The sequence below is a fragment of the Ictidomys tridecemlineatus genome, chromosome X (genome assembly GCF_052094955.1).
Source record: "Ictidomys tridecemlineatus isolate mIctTri1 chromosome X, mIctTri1.hap1, whole genome shotgun sequence".
NCBI lineage: Eukaryota > Metazoa > Chordata > Mammalia > Rodentia > Sciuridae > Ictidomys > Ictidomys tridecemlineatus.
The window spans coordinates 82,742,651-82,764,851 of NC_135493.1; the positions used below are offsets into that span (position 1 = coordinate 82,742,651).

At 34.2% G+C, this 22,201-nt stretch overlaps 1 protein-coding gene across 1 annotated transcript in view; it reads left to right on the forward strand.

The window, feature by feature from the left end:
• The window catches only part of LOC101955168 (spindlin-2), a 65,403-nt gene that overhangs the window by 40,147 nt on the left and 3,055 nt on the right, over positions 1 to 22,201 (forward strand). The window contains exon 4 of the mRNA XM_040281554.2: positions 19,847 to 19,894. The gene's annotated coding sequence lies outside the window, so the exon portion shown is untranslated. The remainder of the gene's footprint in view (positions 1 to 19,846; positions 19,895 to 22,201) is intronic.

Consider the following 22,201-nt stretch of genomic DNA (forward strand, 5'->3'; position numbering starts at 1 on the left):
AGCAGACATAACTTTCCTATGTTCATATGTTAATAAATGACCAGTGTTACTTCACATCATGTCAATCACAAGAATGAGATCCTAATTAGAATAAGGTATGTGTGTATATATATATACATCCCGTTGTCATGGTATCTAGAAAGAACAAATAAAGCAAATTAAAAAAGAAATAAATGGCAGAAAATATTAAAGAAAATACATAAATATATGAAGATTGAAAGATATTCTTTTGAATGGGGAATGGATCATGGAGGAAATGAGAGAAGAAATAAAGAGAATTCCTAGGGGCTGGGATTGTGGCTCAGTGGTAGAGCACTTGCCTAGTGTGTGTGAGGCACCAGGTTTGATCCTCAGTACCACATAAAAATAAAAAAATAAAATAAAGGTATTTTGTCTATCTACAACTAATATATGTATATTAGTTGTATATATATATATATATATATATATATATATATTTCCTAGAATCAAACGAGAATAGTGATATAATATACCAAAATCTCTGAGACACTATAAATGCTCTCCTAAGAAGAAAATTTATAATCTTAAATGCCCACACTAAGAAAGTAGGAATAAGTGAAGTTAGCCAATCCCCCCAAAACAAATGCTTAATGTTTTCTCTGATATACGGAGGCTGATTCATAATGGAATTGGAATGGGGAGCATGGGAAGATTAGAGAAACTCTAGATAGGGCACAAAGAAGGGGAGGGAAGGGAGTAAAAAAAGATGGTGGAATGAGATGGACATCACTACTCTAAGTACATGTATGAAGAAGATACGAATGATGTAAATATACTTTGTATACAAGCAGAGATATGAAACATTGTGCTCTATATATGTAATATGAATTATAATGCATTTTGCTGTCATATATAACAAATTAGAATAAAAATTTTTAAAAAGAAAGTAGAAAGATCATAAATAAACAATCTACTATTACATCTCACAGTCCTAGTAAAGCAGGGACAAACTAATGTCCAAATTACAAGAAGATGGTGAATAATTAAGATCAGAGCCAAAATTAATGAAACAGAGAATAAAAAATACAGAAAATCAATAAAATGATGAGGAGTAGTTTGATTTCTAAGACTGATAAACTCTTAGAAAAACCAACCAAGAAGAGAGAGAAATGGGCAGGCGCAGTGGTACACACCTGCAATCCCAGCAATCCCAGCAATGCAGGAGGCAGGAGAATCACAAGTTTGAGAAACCTAGTGAGGCCCTAAACAATTTAGCAAGACATTGTCTCAAAATAAAAAATAAAAAAGGGCAATGACCCAAATCTCTGTGAAATGCATTCTATCATGCTATCTCATCCGGGTACCAAAACCATTTATTACATCAAGATAAGAAAACTGTAGAACAATATTCTCAATGAACCTAAATGCAAAACTTCTGAATAAAATATCAGGAATCTACATTTAAAAACACTCTAAGAAGATTGTACATCATGATCAAGTTGGTTTCATTCAAGGAATGCAAGGTGGGTTCAACATATGCAAATCAAAAGGTGTTAATTCATCATATAAATAGAATTAAGGACAAGAATCACATGAGTATTTTAATTGATGGAGAAAAAACATTCAATAAAATTTAGCACCCTTGGACTGGGGCTGTGGCTCAGTGGTAGAGCACTTGCCTAGCACATTTGAGGCACTGGATTTAATCCTCAGCACAACATAAAAAACTAAACAAATAAAATAAAGGTATTGTGTCCATTTATAACTAAAAATATTTTAAAAAATTAGCACCAATTTATGTTAAAACACTGGAGAAAACTAGGGATTAATGGAAGTTTTCTCAACATCATAAATGTATATATATATATGTGTATATATATATATATGTATATATATATATAAAACACAAACTAACATTACACTGAAAGGAGAAAATCCCAAATCATGTCCTCTAAAATCAAGAACAAACAAAGGATATCTACTGTTACCATTCCTGTGCAATATAGTACTTGGAACTCTAGCCATAAGAGTCAGGCATGAAAAGAAAATTAAAGGGATAAAAATAAAAAAAAATAAGTCAAACTGTGTCTGTTTGCATATAACATGATTCTACACCCAGAAAGTCCAAAACACTCCATCAAAAGACTTCTAGAGCTGATAAACCAAATTCAGCAAAGTAAGAGGATACAAAGTCTACATTCATATAAATCAATAGCTTTCTTATACATCAGTAATGAATCTGCGAGAAAGCAATTAGAAAAACAATTTGTATTAATAATATACTAAAAAATACTTTGCACCAAACATTACCAAAGAGGTAAAAGACCCCTAAAATGAAAATTAAAGCTACTGAATAAATAATTTGAAGGAGACACTAGACAATAGAAAGATCTCTCATGTTCTTTGATAGACAAAATTAATTATACTAAAATGACCATATTATCAAAACCAATCTACAGATTTAATGCAATCCCCATCAAAATATCAATGACATTTTTTTACAGAATTATAAAAGAATGTCCTAAAATTCATTTGGAAGAATATAAGACCAAGAGTATCCAAAACAATCCTGAGCAATATAAGTAATGCTGGAGGCATCCCAAAACCTCATCTTAATTTTTCTACAGAGCTATATTAACAAAAACAGCAAGGATTGGCATAAAATAGACTTGAAGGCCAATGGAATAGGAAACAGAGACATATCCAAATAGATACAATCATCTGATCTTTGATAAAGATGCCAAAAACTACAATGAAGAAAATTTGAACAAATATTGTTAGAAAAATTGAATATTTACATATAGAATAAGGAAACGACATCTCTCACCCCACACAAAATAAGTTCAAACTTAATCAAAGGTCTAGGAATCACACAAAAAACCACTTCTACATATTGGCACATGAACTAACTTTCTTAATAAGACTCCTAAAACTCAAGAAATAAAACCAAGAATCAATAAGTAGGATGACCAAAAGTTAAAATGCTTCTATGCAGCAAAGGAAACAATTAACTGTGTGACAGGAGAGTCGACAGAATGGGAGAAAATCTTGGTGATCTATGCTTCTGACAGAGGATTCATATCCAGAGTATATACAGAACTAAAGAAATTTAACATCAAAAAGGAAATAATCCAATCAAGAAATGGAGAAAAGATCTAAATAGACATTTCTCAAAAGAAGAAATGTACAAATGGTCAACAAATATATTAAAAATTGTTCAACAACCTCACTCAAGGCAGAATGGCAACCATCAAGAATACTAATAGTAATAAGAGGATATGAGAAAAAGTACATTCATATGTTGTTATTGGGACTGTTAATTAGTAAAAGCACTTGGGAGAACAGTATGGAGATTGTTCAAAGATTAGAAATGAAACCACCATATGACCCAGATATCTGACCCCTCAGTATGTATCCCAAAGGACTAAAATTCAGCATACTACAGTGATAAATGCATGCCAGTATTTATAGCAGTGCAATTCACCACAAGCAAGTTATGGAACCAGCCTACATACTCATCAAAGAATGAATGGATAAAGAAAATATGGTATATCAGATATACAGAAGAATAAAATTATGTCATTTTCTGCTAAATGGATGCAACTAGAGAACATCATAATATGTGAAATAACCAGACCCAGAAAATGAAAGGTCTAATGTTTTCTTTCATATGTAGAATCTAGAAAGTAAAAAAGAAAAGGAATAATCAAAAGGTCTCATGAAAATATGAGGGAGACCAATAGAGTAGAGGAAGAGGATAGAGAGAAAAAGAGAGAAGGAATGGAGTGGGGAAATACTGGGGGAATAAAATCTACCAAATCATGCTTTGTTTATATATTAATATACCACTATGAATCTCAATTATATACGTAATTATAATGTACTAATTAAAACAATGATAATGACAATAACAGCAACAACAATAGAAGAGAGTATATTGGAGTAGAGCAAGTGGATCAGGGGAGAGAGGAGGAAGGAAAAGGGAAGGTAGTGAGGAATGAGGTTGGTCAAATTATGTTATGTGCAAGTATGAATATGGCATAATGAATCCCACTATTGTGTTTAATTATATTGTATTAATGAAATAATAAAATTAAAAAGTAAATGTTATGGTTTAGATATTAGGTGTTGACCAAAAATGCATGGGTGACACAATGCAAGAATATTTAGAGGTGAAAGGGTTGGATTATGATAGTTTTAATCAATGCACTAATTTCCTGGTAGGGATTAACTGAATGGTAACTTTAGGCAGGTAGGCTGTGTCTGGAGGAGGTGGGTCATTGAAGGGGATGTGCCTTTGGGGCATGTATTTTTGTCTCTGGTGAGAGAGCTTAAATTCTCTCTCTGCTTCCTGATTGCTATATCTTGATTGCCATGGCTTTCCTCTTCCATGCCCTTCTGCCATGATGTTCTGCCTCATCTCAGACACAGAACAATGGAGTCAGCCATCTGTGGACTGAGACCTCTGGAACTGTGAGCTAAAATAAACTTTTCCTCTTCTAAAATTGTCTTTGTCATGTCTTTAGTGGCAAAAAAGCTGGCTAAAACAACACTGATGGAAGAAACCCAAGAAGATACAAAACAGGCAATGGCTTTCCATATAGATAGGGACCATTTACAGATGTAATGCGATTATATGAAAAATTGTGGTATATATGTGTATTAAGAATTGTAATGCAAAAAAACCCCAACAAAGTACATGTATAATGGCATAAATTGGTGTGAACATACTTTATATACAGAGATACAAAAAATTGTGCTCTATATGTGTAATAAGAATTGTAATGCATTCCACTGTTGTCGTGTATTTAAAAAATAATAAAATCAACAAAAAAATAAATAGCAGTGACATTCTTCACAAACCTAGGAAAACAATTCTAAAATTCATATGCAATCATAAATTATCACCAATACCCAAGGAAACCTTATAGAAAAACACCAAAGCTGAAAGCATTACAATACCTGATTCAAGGCATTCCATTCAGCTCTAATAACTCAAACCTCACAGTACTGGTATGAAAACAGACCCAGACACATGGACCAATGAAACCAAATTGTGAGTCTCATAATATAATCCATACATCTACTGTAACTTACTTTTCAACAAATATCAAAATATACATTGAAGAAAGTTCAGCCTATTCAATAAATAGTTATGTGAAAACAATTGTCCGTATGCAGAAAATTAAAACTTGACCCCATCTTTCACCCCATAAAAATTCAACTCAAAATGTATCAAAGACTTCAATGTAAGACCTGACAACATAAAAATATTAGAGGAACACTTAGAGGAAACACTTCAAGACATCAGGGTAGCAATGGTTTTCCTATTCAGAAAACCCCAAACACATAGGCAACAAAAGCCCAAATAGAAAGTACTATTATATCTAAATTTAAAAGAATGAATGAATAAAAGTAGCAACATCATCTTCCAACTACTTTATTCAATTAGCAATAATAGTTAAGATTTATGCTGTGAATTGGGGTTATAAAAATGATAATTCTGATCTCATAGGTTAACAATATGGGAACTCAGAAGTCACAAAACAATAAATTTAATAGTAATTAGTATTTATTGGGCATTTAACATGTGCTCAGTACAGTTTTAAGAGCTTATATCATTTAATATAAGTTTTCAAACATTGGCTTGAATATCACTGTTTATTTGTATTGGTCTAACTATACAAGTCTTGCCTCTTGTTTCAAACACCCAGAACACAAAGGCAGAATGAACATCCTAAACTATATATCACCATGAAAAATATCACAGAGATGTCTATTAACAACATTTCATGTAAAAGATAATGGCAAGATGAAAACTTAGGGAAGATTTTTGTTATGTTAGAAACAGGGAATTTAACAAATAACTAGTTAAAAATAGATTTATTATGAAAATTAAAATCAGTGTGTCAATGTCAAAAAAGAAAATATTATTGTATCAAACTAGAAAGCTATTGTACAACAACAACAAAAAATCAAGAAAGTGAAATGACAACATGCAGAATAAAAATATTCAAAAATAATTCATTTAACAGAAGATTAGTGTCCAGAACATATAAGGAAGTAAAAAACAAACAAAGAAAACAAAGCAAAACAACAACAAAAAATCCACCCAAAACCAAAATTCTCAATAACAGAAAAATAACCCAATTTCAAAATGGGCTGATAATCTGAATAGACATTTTTCAAAAGAAATACAAACATATGAAAATGCTCAATATCATTAACCACGTGAGAAATACAAAACAACTTAAAATAGATATTTCACCACATTTATTTTATTTTTATTATCATAATTATCAACACAAAATAATTTTCCAATTAATGGGTTATCACCATACTTCCATGTGTCATGCTTTGATCTTGTCTAACCTCGCTTCCACTCTCTCTTGCTCTCATATCTTCAACCCTGGTCCACCAGTTCTCTCCTCCTTCTCCAATAGGCTCTTCCACTTTAATTCATCTTTTTTCCTTTTCAGTTTTAATATATGAGAGAAAATATGGCAATACTTGTCTTTCTGTGTCTGGCTTATTTTGCTTAAAAATAAGCTTTCTAGTTCCATCCATTTTCCTGAAATGACATAATTTTATTTTTATTTATGAATGAATAATGCTCTCTTGTATATACATAGCATATTTTATTTAGCCATGCATCTGTTGATGGGCACTTGGTGTGATTCCATATCATATCTTGGCTATTGTAAATAGTGACACAATAAACATGGATATGCAGGGTTTTTATTTTTTGTAAACTAACTTCATTTTCTTCAGAGAAATATTCAGGTGTGGTAATAGCTGGATCATAAAGTAGTTGTATTTTTAATATTTTGAGAAAACTCTATACTGTTATCTATAGTGGTTGTACTGATTTCCATTACCCTAATAGTATGTAAGGGTTTCTGCAAAACCTGAAGTACTGCCCCTTTTTGCTTAGGATTACTTTAGAAACTCAAGGTCTTCTGTTCTTACATGTGAATTTTAGAATGTTTCCAGTTCTGTTGGAATGTCATTGGCATTTTTGTGGGGATTGCATTGAATCTGTAAATTACTTTTAGTAGCATGTTCATCTTAACAATATCTTAACATCTTAATATCTTAACAACTATATCCGAATCCATGACCAAGGGAATTCTCCCATCTTCTAGTGTTTTTTTTTCCACATTTTTCTTTTTTTAAAAGAGAGAGAGAGAGAGAGAGAGAGAGAGAGAGAGAGAGAGAGGGAGAGAGAGAGAGAGAGAATTTTAATATTTATTTTTTAGTTTTCGGCGGACATAACATCTTTGTTTGTATGTGGTGCTGAAGATCGAACCCAGGCCTCACGCATGCCAGGTGAGTGCGCTACTGCTTCAGCCACATCCCCAGCCCCACATTCTTTCTTTATTATTTTGCAATTTGCATTATAGAGGTCTTTCACCATCTTGGTTGTGTTTGCCACCAATTATGTGTGTGTGTGTGTGTGTGTGTGTGTGTGTGTGTGTATTTGTGGGATTGAATGGCATCCCTAATTACTTTCTCATCAAATTTATTATTGGTGTATGTGAAAGATACCAATGTTGATTTTGTACCCTGCTTCTTTGCTTATAAGTTCTAAGTTTTTTTAATTGATTCTTGAATATTTTCTATGTAAAAAACATGTATGAAATATTGTATACATAAGATTTTCTCTACATAAAATATTAGTCAAAATGGTCATATCACCAAAAGTGATATACAGATTTAATGTAATTTCCATTAAAATATCAATAAAATTCTTCCTAGAACTATAAAAAACAGTTCTAGTGTCCTAAAATTCATATGAAATAGTAAAATATCCAGAAGAACCAAAGCAATTTTGAACAATAAGAGCAATGCTGGAGGCATCGAAATTCCTAATTCAAATTATGCTACATAAATATAATGACAAAACAGCATGATAATGTCATAGAAACACTCAGGTAGACCAATGCAATAGTATAGAACACACAGAGACTAAACAACACAAATACAGGCATCTAATCCTTGATAAAGGTGACAATAAAAGCTATTGGGGAAAATTCAGCTTTTCAAACAAATTGTACTGGGAAAACTAGATATTCATATGTAGATTAATAAAATTACATCTCCATCTCTTAACCTGTGCAGAGGTCAATTCATAGTGAATTAAAGAACTAGAAATTAGACCAGAAAATTTGCAAATGCTAGAAGAAAGCAGAGTCAAAACCTCCTCATATAAGTGTACGCATTGACTTCCTCTATATGCCCACTAAGTCTCAGGAGGTAAAACAAAACCAACAATTAATAAATGGGATGGCATCAAATTCAAAAGCTTCTGCACAACAAAAGAAATAACTAATGGCATGAAGAGAGAGCCTATAAATGAGAAAAAAATCTTCGCCAACTACTCTTCTGACAGAGGACTAATTTGCAGAATATATAAATAATTAAAAAATTAACAAAAGTAAACATAACTCAGTCAATAAATGGACCAATGTACTAAACAGACATTTCTCAAAAAAGAAATAAAAATGGCTAATACATATTTTAAAAGCTCAAAATCTTTAGCAATCAGAGAAGTAAATCAAAAGTGCATTCAGATTTCATTTTTCTCCAGTTAGAATGGCAATCATGAAGAATAACAAATATTAATTTGAGGAGGAAAATTGGCAAAGTAGATGAAGGCGGCAATTCCCAGCTGCTGTGCTGTTTAGAATTGAAACAATCAGGAATACTGCTTTTTTTTTTCATTTTCAGGTATAGATGGACACAATACCTTTATTATTATTATTATTATTATTACTTTTATTTGGTGCTGAGGATTGAATCCAGTGCCTCACATGTGTCAGGCAAGTGCTGTACCACTAAGCTACAACGCCAACCCAGGAATACTTCTTTTTAAGGAGGCTTGTGTCTGAGGAAATTCAGTATAAATGAATACTAAACAGTTCAAGACTCACAGAGACTCAGTAAATCTGGTGTTGGAAACAGGGGAAAGGAATCTATTGGAGCCAATGTAGTGCTGGCAATGAGGTCACTTAGGCAGCCATGCTGTGTCACTTCAAAGTTATTGTCAGCATTAAGGAAAAAAGAGAGAAACAGAAGACAAACCCCTGTAAAAGGCAGAAGACAGTTTAAACTTAGCTGGTATAGAAGTTTCACAGTGAACTTGTGTTTGAAAAGTGCCGTTATTCATATGTAACAAAATGAAATTAGACCCTTATCTCTAACCCTGTGTAAAACACAACTCAAAGTGGATCAAGTACGTAAGCATTAGACCAGGGACCCTGCATCTACTAGAAGAAAAAGGAAGCCCAACTCTCCATCATGTTGGCTTAGGAATCAAATTACTCAATAAGACTCCCAAAGCACAAGAAGTAAAATCAACAATCAATAAATGAAATGGTATCAAACTGAAAATCTTCACAGCAAATGAAACAATCAAGAATGTGAAGAGAAAGCCTACAGAATGGGAGAAAACCTTTACCACCTGTACCTCAGATAGAGCATTAATCTCCAGAATACATAAAAAACTCACAAAACTTAACACCTAAAAAATAAACAACCCAATCAATAAATGTGATAAGAAACCAAACAGACAATTTACAGAAGAAATATGAATGGTCACAAAATATATGAAAAAAAGTTCATCATCTCTAGCAATTAGAAAAATGCAAATTAAAACTACACTGAGATTTCATTACACTCTGAATAGCAATTATCAAGAATACCAGTTGGGCTGGGGATGTGGCTCAAGCGGTTACGTGCTCACCTGGCATGCACAGGGTGCTGTGTTCGATCCTCAGCACCACATAAAAAAAAAAAAAAATAAAGATGCTGTGTCCACCGAAAACTGAAAAATAAATATTAAAAAATTCTCTCTCTCTCTCTCTCTCTCTCTCTCTCTCTCTCTCTCTCTCTCTCTCTCCCTCTCTTCTCTCTCTCTTTAAAAAAAAGAATACCAGTTTCTGGGTGTGGCGGCACATGCCTGTAATCCCAGAGGCTTGGGAGGTTGAGGCAGGAGGATCAAAAGTTCAAAGTCAGCCTCAGCAAAAACAAGGTGCTAAGCAACTCAGTGAGACTCTGTCTCTAAATAAAATACAAAGTAGGACTGGGGATGTGGCTCAGTTGTCGAGTACCCCTGAATTTAATCCCTTGTACCCCATTCCCCCAAGAATACAAGTAAAATAAATGTTGGTGAGGATGTGAAGAAAAAGGTACACTCATGAATTATTGGTGGGGCTGAAAATTGGTGCAACCACTCTGGAAAGCAATATGGAGATTCCTCAGAAAACTTGGAATAGAACTGCCATTTGACCCAGTTATCCCACTGCTCAGCATATATCCCAAAGACTAAAAATCAGCATACTACAACGATGCAGCCACATCAAGAAATCAACACCAATAAAAAATATAGAAGCTATAAAACACATGGAGATTGAAAACTTTTGAATGATGAATGTGTGATAGAAGAAATCAGGTGAGATGATAAAAAAAATTCTTAGAATAATTTAAGAATAGAGATACAACATATCAGAATCTCTAGGGCAGTATAAGGGTCATTCTAAGAGGACAATTTATAGCTGTTAGTGCCTACATAAGCAAATCAAAAGTATTCAAGTACACAACCTAATGATGCATCTTTTAAAAAATACATATATGTAAAGCAGTGTTTATTTAAAAAGGGGTAATATACACTTCTCCCGGGAGGGAGAAGTGGACCATAGCTGGTATCCCAATAAGTGAGGTCTTCTGCCCTTTTTATATCCTAGGCTTCCTTTGTTCTCCTGCCCCCCCCCATCTTTCTCCTTTCTGCATATGTGATTAGGCCCAGGAATGCTTGGTGGGATGGCCCAAAGGTGGGAAACAGGTGGGCTGAAGGGGGAAGGGCAGGATGGAGTAGCCAAGGACACATTAACAACCTTATAGCTCCCTGTAGGGAGGGACAATTCCTGGGACAGGTTACCTTGGCAACAGGTTGAAGCAGGGACAGTTCTTGATAAGAGTGGAGGAGGGGCTCAGAAGGAATTAACATTTCAGATATGTCAAGAGCTATGTAATGTTTTGAACAACTAATAAAAAAAAAGGAATTAACATTTCAATCTCTTAGGGGACAGTCTCCAATTTCTGGGACTCACTCAAAATTGGCCTCCTTCATCCAACCTGACTTGATTTACCTATCTATATTGACTGCCTGTCTAATTCTGGCTTCTAATGATGCATCTTAAGGCCCCTGTACAAGAAAGAACAAACTAATTCCAAAATCAGTAGAAGAAAAAAATAATTATGAATACAGCCAAAATTAATGAAACCGATTTAAAAAATTATGCAAAGGATCATTGAAATGAAGTGTTGGTTCTTTGAAGTGATGAACAAGACTGATAGACCTTTAGCCAGACTAACAAAAAGATATAGAAAACCCAAGTCAACAAAATTAGGGATGATAATGGAGATTTACAATAGACAATTCTGAAATCCAGAGGATCATTTGGGACTATTTTGAAAACTTATATAGTGACACAGTAATAAAAAACCTTCCAACAAAGAAAAGCCATGGAACAGATGGATTCTTAGCAGAATTCTACTAGAACTTTAAAGAAGAACTAGCACCAATGCTCCTCAAATTATTCTGCAAAATAGAAAGAGGTAGAACATTTCCAAATTTGTTCTATGAAGATAGTATCATACTCATCTCAAAAGCAGATAAGGACACATTAAGAAAACAAAACTACAGACCAATATCCCTGATGAACTTACATGCATAAACTCTTAATAAAATATTAATAAATCATATTCAACAACATATTAAGAAAATTGTTCATCATGGCCAAATCAGTTTCATTCCAGGGATGCAAGGGTGATTTAACATATGCAAACCAATAAATGTAATTCACCATAAACAGAACTAAGAAAAAAAGCCTTTGGAAAAATTCAGCAACAATTCATGATAAAACACGGAACAAACTAGATATACAAGGAATTTTCCTCACATCATAAAGACTACGTATAACAAATGCAAAGCCAACATTACAGTGAATGCTTAAAATTTGAAAGCATTTTCTCTAAAATCTGAACAAGATAAGAATGTTGATTCTCCACTATTCATTTATAGTATAGCATTAGAAATTGTTGCCAGAGCAATTAGGCAAGAGAAGGAATTGAAATGAACACAAACAGAAAAGAAAGAAGTCAAATTATCATTGTTTGCAAATGATATGGTCCTATAGTTAGAAGACCCCAAAAGCTCCACCAGAAGCTAGCATTCATAAACAAATTCACCAAAGTAGCAGGATATGAAATCAACATACAAAAATCAATTATTTTCCCATGTCAATAATGTGTCTGCTGAGAAAGAAACCAGAAAAACAATCGTATTCACACTAATCTCAAAAAATACATATACCTAGGAACAAATCTAAACAAGAAAGTGAAAAACCTCTACAATGAAAATGATAGAACACTGAAAGAAAAAATTGAAGTTGTATGATATTCTTGTTTTTCAACTATTTTTTTCTAGTTGTATTATATTCTTCATATAACTAGAAAAAATAGTCCTAATGTTCACAAGAGATTAAATAAAACCCAGAATAATCAAAACAATTTTAAGCTAAAAAAGCAATGCTGGATACATCACAATAATACTCCTCAAACTACATTTCATAGTTATAGAAACAAAACTGCATGGTACTAGCATAAGAACAGACACATAGATGGATAGAATAGAAGACACAGAGATGAAGCCATGTAGATTCTTGACAAATGTTGTTAACAAATACTATCTGATTCTTGACAAATATATGTTGGATGAAAAATAACCCTTTTAATTAATGATGCGAATAAAACTGGTTATCCATATATAAAAAATGAGACTATATTCACATCTCTAACCCCGAACAGGAGTCAAAGAAAATCAAAGACCTAGGAATTAAAGTAGAATCTTTGGAACTTTTTATAGAAAATGTAGGATAAATGCTCTAACATAAAATCCCAAGGTTCTATGGCCATACCGCCCTGAACATGCCCGATCTCGTCTGATCTCAGAAATTAAAATCTCAGACAAAATGTTCCTCCATAGAACTCCTAAAATTCAGGAAATACTACCAAGAATTAGTAAATGGAATAGCTTCAAATTTAAAAAAAATTTTGCACAAGGAAATGATTAAGATGTAAAAAGAGAATCTATTCAATAGGAGAAAATCTTTGCTAGCTACTTTTCTGGCAGAGAATTAATATCTAGAATATATAAAAAACAACATCAACAAAAATTTAAAAACCCAATTGTAGGGGAGATTCAAGATGGCTGGCTAGAGGGAAACTGCATTTCTTGTAGGCACATGACCAGGAATTCAAGCAGTGGGAATATTGTTTATCTGTGAGCAATTAAAGGGCCCCTGACTGTCGTGCCTACATGCACTCTCATCTACCAACATTGGGCTCCCCCATAGCTTCCATTTTGGGACATTGCAACTGCTGCCATAGTCCTCTCCATGTGGTAGCCTTCACCTAGGGACACCAGACAATTCTGAAGACAGCCACCCACCACAGCACCACAAGCCACAGAGCTGAATCTCCATACATGCCACCCAATGCCAGTGCCAGGCCCGATCTTCTGGTGCCCCATCTTCGAATGTGGTAAACTCCATCTTGGGACACCTTCATAGACAACTTGGATTATGCTTACTACTGCCATGGCCATCTTTAGTTGAGGCACTCCCATCTTGTGATACTGGCTGGGGCCTAGAAGCAATATCAAGTTACCTATCCCCTAACCCCCCTCCCCGGCCCCCACATTTTCACTACCCAGGAACAGTGCTTGCAGCTATGGTCAGTCCATGGTTCTCAAAGCCTGGTCCTGATCTGCCTGATACAAAAGAGCCCTCTGCGAAAATTGCACAGCCCCTAGAGCTCAGCACACAGGACCTCCAGAGAGAGAGAAAGAGGTTCCTGACTGGGAAGTAGAAAGGGAAGGGGTGAGGGAGCTACAGTTTAGAGACTAAATTAGACCAGGAATACCAACCCTCTCACCTTAGTAACCTTCACCATCCTGAGGGTGGAAATACCAGCAAACACCAGACAAACCCCCTTATCAGATGAGAGGGAAAACAGGAAAGATACTGAACCACAACAGAAAAAATCCTTCAATTTTCCTTTGAGAATTATTTTCATCTTTCTCTTTCTTTTCCCTCACTGACATCCCCAACATTTGTGAAACCAAGTACTTTTCATGCTTATTAAGCTACCGAAGAATGGGATGTCTGAATAGTATATTACAGTTTTGTTGTATATTGTTTTATCCTTTAGTTTTACATTTTTTTCTTTTTCTTAATATTTTTTTGTCTGTTTTTTTGTATTCCTTCTCTATTTTCTTCCCACTTACCTGTTTTGCCAGTCACTTTCTTTCTTCTCCTGCTACCAGCCAACTTCTTTTAATTCCTCTTTCACACTTTCTAGGATCTAATAAATCTATATCCTTACCTCCTACCACATTAACATCTCATCCTACACTCCCCCTCCATTCTCTCTTTGTCCACCATTAGAAACTGTAGACACATTTGCAAACCTACCGTTTATATTGTAGATAATAATCAAACACACAATTTCTATTACCACAAAACTGTATCTGTCTTAATAGAAGCTATTTGGTTTAAAGCTGGATATGGTTTGCATTGGGATCTGTTGATATTGAACTCCCCCTTAAAAGAGAGGTATTGAAACCCTGCAGGGACACTATAAGTCCATAGGGTAAAAATTGTAATACCTCAGATCCACAATGCTAGAGGGGAAGACACATGAATAAAATGAAAAAACAAGAAAAGAAAGTGCCCCAAGCAAACCAAGATACTACATTATTAGAACCCATGACCAGCACAGCAGAAGAAATATCAGAGAAGGAGTTCAGAAGGTTCTTAATTAAAATGTTCTGTGAAGTAAAGCAAACACAGGCAACAAAGATCACTTTGATACAGAACTACAGAAGCAAATATAGGAAGCTAAAGTTTACTAAATAAAAAAAAATGGAGATTCTGAAAACAAACAAACAAACAGAAAACTTACTTTTTTTTTTTTTTTGATGCTGGGGATTTAACCCAGGGTCTTGTGCATGTGAGGCAAGCGCTCTACAAACTGAGCTATATCCCCAGCCCAGAAAACTTGAAATTAAGGAAACAATAAACCAAATTAAAAACTCAATAGAGAGCATTACCAACAGACTAGATCAGTTGGAAGACAGAACATCAGACAATGAGGACAAAATATACAATCTTGAAAATAAACTTGACCACACAGTGAAGATGGTAAAAAACCATGAACAGAACATCCAAGAACTATGGGATAACATGGAAAAACCAAATTTAAAAATTATTGGGATAGAGAAAGGTGTAGAGCTACAAACCAAAGGAATGAACAATCTAGTCAATGAAATAATATCAGAAAAATTTCCAAACCTGAAGAATGAATTGGAACATCAAATGCAAGAGGCTTACAGGACTCCAAATGTACAAAATCACAACAGATCCACACCAAGGAATATTATAATGAAAATACCTAGCATACAGAATAAGGAGAGAATTTTAAAATCCACAAGAGAAAGAAATCAGATTACATATAGGAGGCAACCAATTAGGATCTCTGTAGATAATCTCAACCCAGGCCCGCAAAGCTAGGCGGTCCTGGAAAAACAGACCAAGCTCTGAAAGAAAATGGATGCCAACCAAGAATCTTATATCCAGAAATATTAAGCTTTAGATTTGATCATGAAATAAAAGCCTTCCATGATGAACAAAAGTTAAAAGAATTTAGAAGTAGAAGGCCTGCATTAGAGAACATGTTTAGCAAAATATTCCATGAGGTGGAAATGAAAAACAACAATGAAAGTCAACAAAGGGGGGAATTACATTAAAGGAAAAGCCAATAAAAGGAGAAACCAAGATCAGTTCAAAACCAAAAGTTAACCAAAATGACCAGGAATACAAACCATGTCTCAAAAACAACCTTCTGTATATGGGGTAAAAATGGGAGTTCATAACCCACTTGAATCAAAGTGTGAAATATGATATATCAAGAACTATGTAATGTTTTGAACAACCAATAAAAAAAAGAAAAAAAAACAACCTTCAATATTAATGGCCTAAACTCATCAATCAAAAGACATAGACTGGCAGATTGGATTCAGAAAAAGACAATAATATGCTTCCTTCAAGAGACTCATAGGAATATACATACACAGACTGTAGGTGAATTGTTGGGAAAAAACATAATTCACATGGACTGCATAAATAAGCAGGGGTTTTTATCCTTATATCATAAAAAGTAGACTTCAGGCCAAAGTAAGTCAGAAGGGATAAAGAAGGATATTTCATACTGTTTAAGGGTTAACAAGACATAACAATTATAAGTACATATGCCCCAAACAATGGAGCCTCTATGTTTGTCAAACAAACCCTGCTCAATTTCAAGAATCAAATAGACAAAAAACATAATAATAGTGAGTGACTTTAAGACACCTCTTTCAACACTGGATAGATCTTACAAAGAAGAGCTAAACAAAGAAACTATAGAACTCAATAATATAATCAATAATCTAGACTTAACAGACATATATAGAATATTTCATCTATCAATGAGTGAATACACTTTCTTCTCAGCAGCACATGGATCTTTCTCTAAAATAGATCATATATTATTCCACAAAGAAAATACAAAAAAGTAAAGATACTACCTTATATTCTATCAGATCATAATGGAATGAAATTATAAATCAATGATTAAAATAAAAAAATAGAAGCTACTTCAATACCTGCAGACGAAATAATATACTATTGAATGATCAATGCAGTAGAAGACATTAGAGAGGAGATTAAATAATTCTTAGAGGTAAATGAGAACACTGATACAACATATCAAAATCTCTGGAACACTATGAAGGCAGTACTAAGAGGAAAGTTCATTGTACAGAATTCATTTTGTAAAAGAAGAAAAACTCAACAAATAAATGACCTAACGTTACAACCCCAAACCTTAGAAAAAGAAGAACAAAATAATACCCAAAGTAGAGACAAGATATAATTAAAATCAGAGTTAAAAATAATGATATTGAAACAAAAGAAACAATTAAAAAAATTAACAAAAAGTTGGTTCTTTGAAAAAAATTATAATTGATAAAGTCTTAGCCATGATAATGAAGAGAAGGAGAGAGAAAACTAAAATTACTAAAATCCATGATGAAAAAGGAAATATCATGACAGACACTACAGAAATACAGAAAATAATTAGAAACTATTTTGAAAATTTGTACTCTAATAATATAGAAAATATTGAAGACTTCAACAAATTTCTAGAATAATATGTTTTACCCCAACTGAATCAACTACAACTAATAAATAAATATTAAAAAAAGAGAGAGAGAGAGCCTACAGAATGGGGGCAAATTTTTTACCACATGCCCATCAGCTAGAGCGCTAATCTCCAGGATATATAAATAACTCAAAAAACTTAATACCAAAAACCAAATAGCCTAATCAATACATGGGCTAAGGAACTGAACAGACACTTCTCTGAAGAAGATATACAATCAATCAATAAACATATGAAAAATGCTGTACATCTGTAGTCATTAGAGAAATGCCAATCAAAACTACTCTAAGGGGACTGGAGTTGTGGCTCAAGTGGTAGAGTGCTCGCTTAGCACCTGTGAGGCACTGGGTTTGATCCTCAGCACCACATAAAAATAAAATAAAGATATGTATTCACCTAAAACTAAAAAATAAATATAAAAAAAAACTACTCTAAGATTTCATCTCCCTCCAGTAGATTGGCAATTATCAAGAATACAAGCAATAGTAAGTGTTGAAGAGTATTTGGGGGAGAAAGTACACTCTTACACTTCTGGTAGAATTGCAAATTCATGCAGCCAATCTGGAAATCTTTATGGAGATTTCTTAGAAAACTTGGAATGGATCCACCATTGGACCCAGATTTCCTACTCCTAGTTCTATCCCCAAAGGGCTTAAAAATAGCATACTACAGTAATGCAGACACATCAATGTTTATAGCAGGACAATTCACAATAGCTAAACTGTGGAACTAATTTAGATGCCCTTCAATAGAGAATGCATAAACTGTGGTATATATACACACAATAGAATATTACTCTGCATTATAACAGAATAAAATAATAGCATTTGCAGGTAAATGAATGGGATTGGATGGAGAATATCATACTAAGCAAAGTAAGCCAATCCCCAAAAACCAATCCCAAAAAACCACCATCCTCATTATGGGTCAGTGGATACTGACCCATAATGGGGATGGTGGGGAGCATGGGATGAATGGAGGAATTTTGGATTGGACAAAGGGGAGGGAGGGGCATGCATGTAGGAAAGTTGTTGGAATGAGATGGGAATATTTACCCTATGTACAGGTAAGATTGTGTGAATGGTGTACTTTGTGTACAACCAGAGAAATGAAAAATTGTGCTCCATTTGTGTACTATGTATAGAAGTGCATTCTGTTATCATGTATAACTAATTAGAACAATAATTGAAAATAAATGAAAAAAAAACCATCCAACTGGAGCTGGGCATGATGGTACCTGCCTGCAGTCCCAGTGACTTGGGAGGCTAAGGCAGGAGGATCATGAGTTCAAAGCCAGCCTCAGCAACTTAGTGAGGCCCTAAGGAACTCAGTGAGACCTATCTCTATTAAAACATAAAAAAGGCCTGTGGATGTGGGTCATTGGTTAAATCATCCTGGGTTCAATCCCTGGTACCCCAGAAAACCCCAAAAGACAAAAAAAAAACCCAGTGAATAAATGGGCAAATAAAGTAAACAGATACTTCTCAAAGGAAGAAATACAAATATACAACAAATATATGCAAAAATGTTCAATATCTTTAGCCATCAGAGAGATGCAAATTGAAACTGCACTCAGATTTCATCTCATTACAGGTAGAATGGCAGCCATGAATTATCCAAACAGCAGTAAATTCTGTATACAGTGTGAGGAAAAGAAAAACTTTTATAATGTTGGTGGGATTGTAAAACTAGTAAAAGACTAGGAATGGAACCACCATATGACCACTTCTTGATATTTATCCTAAAGCAACACAAATACTCATGTTTACAGTAGAACAGTTCACAATAGCCAAATTGTGGAATCAACCTAGATGTCCATCAACAGATAAAGTGAGGGCTGGGGCTGTAGGTCAGTGGTAGAGCACTTGCTTTGCATGTGTGAGACACTGGGTTTGATCCTCAGTACCACATAAAAATAAATAAACAAAATAAAGGTATTGTGCTAACCTGCAACTAAAAATTATATATATTAAAAAAGCACCAATTTAAAAAACAGATGAAGTGATAATGAAAATGTGCTATGTATACACAATGGAGTTTTATTCAGTCATAAATAAGAATATGTCAGGAAAATGGATGAAAATGGATGAAATATGAGTTTTATTTTAAGCAAAATAAGCCAAACTCAGAAAGTCAAGGGTCATATGTTTCTCTCATATGTGGAACCTAGAGAAAAAAAAGCTCATGAAAATGGCTCTCATGAAAATGGAAGGGACACTAGTAGAGAAAAGGAACCAGGGGAGGAAAAAGGGGATGGAAATGGAAAATGCTGGGTGTTAAGGTTTAGATATGAGGTGTTCCCCCAAAAGCTCATGTGTAAGAAAATGCAAGAAAGTTTAGATGTGAGATGATTGGGTTATAAGAGCCTTAACTGATGTGGATTATCTGGGCAGTAAGTATAGGTAGGTAGGGAATGGCTGTAGGAAATAGGTCATTGGCAGGTGTGACTTTATATATATTTTGTCCCTGGTGAGGAGAGCCTTGTCTACTTCCTGGTTGCCATGTCTGAGCTGCTTTCATCATCCTCACCCTTCTTCAATGATGTTATTCTTCACCTCAGGCTCAAGGCAATGGAGTCGACTGTCTATGGACTGAGACTGCTGAACCCGTGAGTGTATAATATACTTTTCTTCCTCTAAATTTTTTTTGTCAGGTCTTTTGGTCACAGTGGTGAAAAAGTTGACTAAAACACTGTGGAAAACATTGACCAAATTGTTGTATATGTGCTTATATGTGGGGACAAGTGCATGGAGTACTGCGTACATGGCATACATTAAGGGCATCTGAATGGCAGGCCACTCCCCTCATGCTAGGCGTGTGTGTGGCAGACCCCTTACCCCATAGGCACAGCCCTGGGCATGAGGTCATGTGTTGCAGTCCCGGTGCTTGTTCCACGGCCCACTCCTCGATTGGTTGCTGCAAGGACAGTTAGCAAGAAATTGTATTGGTGGCTGCCTGTAATCTGCCTAGCTACTGCCTGAGTATATATACATGGTAACTGTGCAATAAAATCAGACCTACTTCCTGCTTGGTCTCCAGAGGTCTTGATTAGTGACTCCACAGCCACACTCTCCTCTACCCTGTACTGTGGAACTCTTCATTGGACAAGAGAGAGCCCATGCACTTTTATAATAACCAATCCCACTATTATGTATAAATACAATGCATCAATAAACATATGGAAAACAAAAGAAAGGTAAGGTTGAAGTTTATCTAATAGTCAATAATAGTAATATCTAATGTATATTTTCTATGAACATGTAGAAAAGACTAAATAGCCAATTCAAAACATGGGTTTTGAATAATTATGGGAGTTAAACAACTGTAATTGAGAATGCTTAATCTATTTGTAATGTTATAATAAATTAAAAGTGTAATGGATGTCAGCATTTGATCTATAATTAAAAGAAAATTTTATATAGAATGTGTGAAAGTTGCCACAGTTTGGGCTATCAGTATATAAATGTAAAAATGGGTGAAAGAAAGAGAAACATCTCAAAAGAAAAGCATAAAAAAGTTGCACAATTGGAAAAGTGAAAGCCAAACAAAACAGAATAATAAGTTCAAATTCAGTAATAATTAGAAAATGTAAGTTAAAATAATGAATACTCATTCTATACCCATTATTTTGGCACAAACAAAAAAATGTAAAAAATTGAAGATTGACTAGGACATGGGGAACATGAAATACATATAATCTGATTATATTATACCATGATTTGGTATACTCAACACAACAACTTAGTATTTAGAAAACTTGAAGAAGTTACACTAACAACTCAGCATTTGTCATTCTGGGGTGTACTCTACATAAACTCAGGTAAGAGTACACAACAATATTAATTTCAGCATTGTTTATAAGAACAAACCAAAATGATCAACAACAGAATAGAAGTTTGAATTTATTTTTCTATGATTTAAAAATGTGTACTCTCCAACAGTCTTTGAATGTAACAAGGAATGTTAGAGACAAGCAGAGGAAATTAAAAAAAAACAACAACAACAAAATATTGAATGACAAAAGCAAGCTGCAGAAAATAATTCAATATGATAACATATGCATTTTAAATTTAGACAAGTTGGATTATGATCCATTTCAGAGTTCTATTTTAGGCTTGCTGGCAAAGTGATCACCAAGAAATAAACATTTTCTTGAATATCCTTAAAAATTGATTTAACTAGTTAGAGAAAGATATTTTAGATATGACAAGTACAGGATTGCTTAGTTTCACAAAGCACAGTGTTGTCACACTCTCATCAGTTGTGTAGTGTATACTTGGGTAATAAAAACCTAGAACCATCTCAGAAATCTCAGGTGTGGGTCATTAAATAGATTTTATATATAATATATATATATTATATATATATATATAATATATATCTTTCATAAGATGCATTTAAAAATTATTGAGTGATAAAACACACAGCATGTATGTGTGTGTGTGTATGTGTCTAAAATTAACTTACTATGCATCCTAAGAATCTTAGCATTGAAAGGGGGGGAATGTTGTAGGGACAAAGGAGGCAAGGCACCGAAGATAGCAGGAAACAGTTTTATTTGGCTGCAGCCTGGTTCAGAGGGCACAGATTTTGCTGTAATCAATCAATCCCCTGAACCCTGAGTTCAGGGAGTTTCAGAGTTTTATACCCTGCATGTAAGAGGAGGGGCTCAGAAGTTCACATAAAAGCAGTTTTTTCTTCCACTGTTCTGGGCAAGTTAACCCTTCAAGGACAACACCTGAGAAGGGGAGAGCTTCTTCTTCCCTTTCTTTCCTCCCCCTGTCAGCTGTTACCATGGAGCCCAGTTGGTAACTTCTCTTATCTTAGAAATGTAGACATCTCTGTGAAGCCCAGCTCAAGGCCAGAGGCTTTGTTTGCACATTTCTACAAACTTCTATACTGGATATGTTTGTGA